This window comes from Pseudophryne corroboree, chromosome 2, assembly GCF_028390025.1.
Source record: "Pseudophryne corroboree isolate aPseCor3 chromosome 2, aPseCor3.hap2, whole genome shotgun sequence".
NCBI lineage: Eukaryota > Metazoa > Chordata > Amphibia > Anura > Myobatrachidae > Pseudophryne > Pseudophryne corroboree.
This window is the reverse complement of record NC_086445.1, coordinates 768,842,546-768,847,439: the sequence shown is the minus strand read 5'-3', so window position 1 is coordinate 768,847,439 and position 4,894 is coordinate 768,842,546. Positions and strand designations below refer to the sequence as shown.

Below are 4,894 nucleotides of genomic sequence, written 5' to 3'. Positions count from 1 at the left end.
TAAGGCAGTGGGGTGTATAGCTAGGCGTGTAAATGTAGTCGGGCAGCGGGGTGACTAGGGGGGATGGCGGCGGCGTCTAAATTTGCACGGGTATCGTGGGGAATAGCGGGGGGGGGGGAGGGTGTCTGCGTTGCGGATGTGCAGCTGGGTGCCCAGGTGTGCTTGCAGACATGGGTGGGGTCTTTCATGAAGGGTGTTACTGTGCTACCAGAGCGGGGAGCAGTGCCAGGGCGTTGTGTTACTTGTAGTGCCACGGGGAAACATGGTGCGCGTCAGGCAGTGGGGTGTATAGCTAGGCGTGTAAATGTAGACGGGCACCGGGGTGACTAGGGGGGATGGCGGCGGCGTCTAAGTTTGCACGGGTATCGTGGGGAATAGCGGGGGGGGAAGGGGGGCAGCGTTGCAGATGTGCAGCAGGTCAGGGTATTGTGTAGGTGGTGGATGTAAGGGCTGGATGGAAGCTGTAGTTCCACGAATGGAAGCAGGGATAGCGCTGTAGAGTGTTTTTCTATACTTGGCCTATTTATATGTCGATATATTAACTGTCGTGTCAATCTAAGTTTTGTCGATATTATATATGTCGAGCTATTACATGTCGACCCAATTAAGTTTTGATCTAAGTTTTGTCGGTCTATGGTTTGTCGATCTTCTGTATGTCGATGAATTTGTTTGTCGAACAATTACATGTCGATCTATGTTTTGTCGGTCTATGGTTTGTCGATCTTCTGTATGTCAATGTATTTGTTTGTCGAACAATTACATGGCGATCTATGTTTTGTCGGTCTATGTGTTGTCGGTCTATGGTTTGTCGATTTTCTGTATGTCGATCTATTTGTTTGTTGGACAATTACATGTCGATGAGTTTTTGGTCGAACTTGTTCCTGTCGATAATTTGTTTGTCGACCTTACGTTGTGTCGCTGTTGTGCGTGATCGATCATGTGTTGTGTCGATGTACTGTTTGTCGAATATACGTCTTGTCAATGGTCGGGGTTTGTCGATGTAGTGGTTGTCGATGTTGATGATATGTCGATCTTGTGTTTGTCGATGTTCGATCACTGTCGATGTAGGTGTTGTCAATGTTGCGTGGTCGATGTTAGCGTTGTCGAACTAGCGGGTGCCGATCCATCGACCGGATACCATGGATACAGGCTATATAGGAAGACTACAGACCGTAATACGCTTTTACATTTTGGGAGTTACCACCGTGGTTCTCTCAAACAGAGTTTACCAATTTCACAATTTCTTTGTGTGCTGCGGAATAATTCTGAACCTGAGAGTTCACAGGCACAATTGGAAGAAATGAAACAAAGGTTCTCCATGCGGGGTTACAGCCAACAAGTTATCGACAGATGCCTACATAGAGCCCTAGACATCTTTGCCAATGGCAATGTGAGGAAGAGACAAAAAGCACAAACTCCATTTGTGGTTACTACGACATTTGATGCTGCAGGGCCTACCATAAGGAATGCCGTGAAGGACCTTTGGCCGGTGGTTAAGAGTGACCCAACACTCTCCAAACACTTACCAGATAAGCCTTTAATCAGCTTTAAAAGGGGACGTAACTTAAAAGACATACTGATGCAACCTATTAGGTCACCAACTTCTGGACAAGAATCATGGCTTAGATCACAGAGAACCGGATGCTTCCGCTGTATAAACTGCACGACATGCAGAAGTATGACATCAGGTGAATATTTCCATCATCCACACACTGGACGCAGAATTAAAATCCGTCACAGGGTGAGCTGTACCTCAGACTTCGTGATCTATACACTGGTATGTCCATGCTCCCTGATGTACGTAGGGAAGACCATCAGGCCATTTCGTGAAAGGATGGCGAATCACCGTTTGTCTATCAGGACTGCATTGACTGATGGACATTCGGATAAACCAGTTGCGAGACATTTCTATGAGGCTCACCATACTCTGGCATCACTAAAATGCATGATAATTGACCGTGTTGCACCCCTTATTAGGGGTGGGGATAGAGCTAAGTTGCTACTCCGGCGTGAAGCAATGTGGATCCACCAACTAGACACGATACGGCCCCGTGGTCTGAATGAGGGCATACATTATGGCATCTTTCTGGATTAATACAATAGATTTTTTGATTTGTTTTTCATCATTTATTTTTCATCATTTATTTATTTTTTATATTTTTTTGTTTTTTGGTCTGTGGTCTGGAATATGGTCTGTGTCCTGCCCCATCAGTTGGGATTGAATTGAATTAATTGTGATATATACTTTGTAGTTTGAATTAAATATAAACTTATATATGTATATAAGTAGTATTGTGCGTGCTGGTGGGGGTGTGTGTATATGTATGTGCGCACTTGTGTGCGCGCACGCATATATGCGCTCAAACACTTTGCACTTTTATGTATCTTTTCCTTGGGGGATTATCTGTACATTGACACATGTGGATATCTGGTATAGGATGTACTCCACTCATTGTGTACTCACAGTATATTACTTTGCTAGTTGGATAGTGCAATATGATACATAATGTTATATCACTGGCTAGTATAGGCATCTATGTATGTATTTCTGGCATTGGAAGGTTAATATTCTGGTATTGGAGTGCCCGAGAGGCATTAGAAAGATCGGGTTGCCATGGGGACACTTTCCTGATGCTTTACTCTGTAGTACTATGCACTTCCGGTCATGTGACCGGAAGATGCGTTCCAAATACAGGAAGTATGGCGCAGTGGAACGCAAACCGCATTTCTGTGCTGTCTGAATATATTACTGTGAGTGTTTACACATTGATTTTAATATAATTGTGATGTATGTCTATATATGTTGTCTTTTTATGATAAGTGTTGTTTGTGCTGATATATTTAGCGCTTCTGTATATACTTTTCTGATTACAACACAGGTGTTTCTGTTTATCTAATGAAGGGGAGGGCTATATGGGTATAAAAGTGGGTTACTCACACTGGCTTGTGATCTTGACAAAGGGACCTGTGTGTCCCGAAACGTCGATACCCCTATGCTGATTTCTTGATGCTACTAATAAAATAAGGCTTATGAAGACTGGTGAGTGCTCCTGATTTGTACTTCTATATATATATATATATATATATAGAATGGGGGAATATGGGTACCGGCGACTGGTGTTGTTTATAATATATGCACTATAAAATACGATTTATGAGCCAAAAAATATAAAATTAACAAACAAGCCGTTTAATATAATAATGGAATAAAACACAGAATATTTCACAAGTATTGGTTTAAAAGCATATAAAATCTCAATAAAAAGGTAAGGGATTTGGACTTAGCTTTTTAAAAGGCTGGGGGGGTCACTGCAGGGTACCCAACGCGTTTCGTCTCAATCAGACTTCTTCAAAGGGTAGGGACCTATTAAATTGACCAGCTATTTATACCCTGATATGTTTGCTCAGGGATTGTGATGTCACACTCAGTCATGTGACCTAATAATACACATTTGGTCTGGAGAACAGTCAAGGAAATGGTGTTTAACAAAGGTGTAGCTCTAGGGATCACTGTGGGTACATAATTACGAAAAAACAAAAAGTTTAAGTGCTTATAACATTGTCCGGAGGTTCAAAAACTTGTATTATTGCTAAAGTGCGGCACTTCCGCCACACTTCCGGTGACGGGGATCGCGGGTCACGTGTTCCGGGCTAACTTCCGCCCCACTTCCGGTTTCTTATTGCGCATGCGTCGACGGCGTTCCGTGCGTACCGCGCATGCGTCTGCGGCATCTGTTGTGGCTCTTGGGTCAGATTCAAGTATGCTGTAAGCTCGATCGTCCTTCACATTCAGTGCTATGGCGGCCATGTTGTTGTTGGGAATTCCCATATAGTACATGTACATGCGGCGGCCATCTTGGGGGAGTTTTTGGAGACAGGGTATGCCGGTATCCATGGAAACCATTCCATGTAAACATAAGAATAAGAGAAAAGATTGGTGAAATACACGCATGCTACTTCTATATGAGCAAACATGAATATTTCTATCAGAGGGAGATGATTATCAAATGGCTGGAATGGATATATACAAACTATGTATAAATTACCAACATTATGAAATGTGATTTTTAGGTGTAGGCATTAATATGAAAACTTCAGAGATTCAAATTACTAGTAAGCATAGTGGTATTAAGTGTCACCATATTTGGAAGTGATGGGGGGGGGGGGTTGGGGAGGAAAAAATGGGTTCAGTGTGATCCACCCTTAAGTGAGTGAACTACTATTGTAGGAAAAGGAGAGTGCTGACATGGATGTAATCCTATCTGTGAGTACAATTATACACCGAGGCTGTGGGTATCAAAGTGAAACTGATTACAAGTGACAGAAAAAGAGGTTGGGTAACCTGTAACGGTATCGCCCTCCATATTCAGTGTTTATCTGGTTTATTGTGCAAATCGTGAACCTGTTTGGTATTCAATGATGTCTATACGGTCTCTAGTTGGCTTGACGTCATTTTGTCCTTCTTTACAGTACCTGATATTCCCAGGCGGTCCCCCTCCCTGGTACTGATCAGGCCCAAAACACTGCTTAGCTTCCAAGATCGAACGAGATTGGGCGTGCCAGTGTGGTTTGACTGTACATGAAAGTAGACATCGTAACACCAGAAACAGCACTCGAGTCTTAGTATTATATATTTTTATTAGTATTACCACTGTACAAATAGGCACTGGTGAGGGTTGTGGGGATGTGCGAGAGCAGGTTGTGGTGGGAACCGGGGGGACCCAGGGACAATTGGATGATACAGCACCTCATAGAAAAGGTGCGATCTCATAACCTTCATTTAGACCCATGGGTTGTAGGGTCTGCAGCTGGAATATCCAGTACATCTCCCTTCTCGAGAGTTTATTCGCCAGGTCTCCGCCTCTTTCTCCCAGACATACGTGTTCTATAGCTT

General features: G+C 43.3%; 1 pseudogene; it reads right to left on the bottom strand.

The window, feature by feature from the left end:
- Positions 1-4,461: 4,461 nt before the first annotated feature.
- Positions 4,462-4,581, bottom strand: LOC135051849 (5S ribosomal RNA; annotated as a pseudogene).
- Positions 4,582-4,894: the final 313 nt, after the last annotated feature.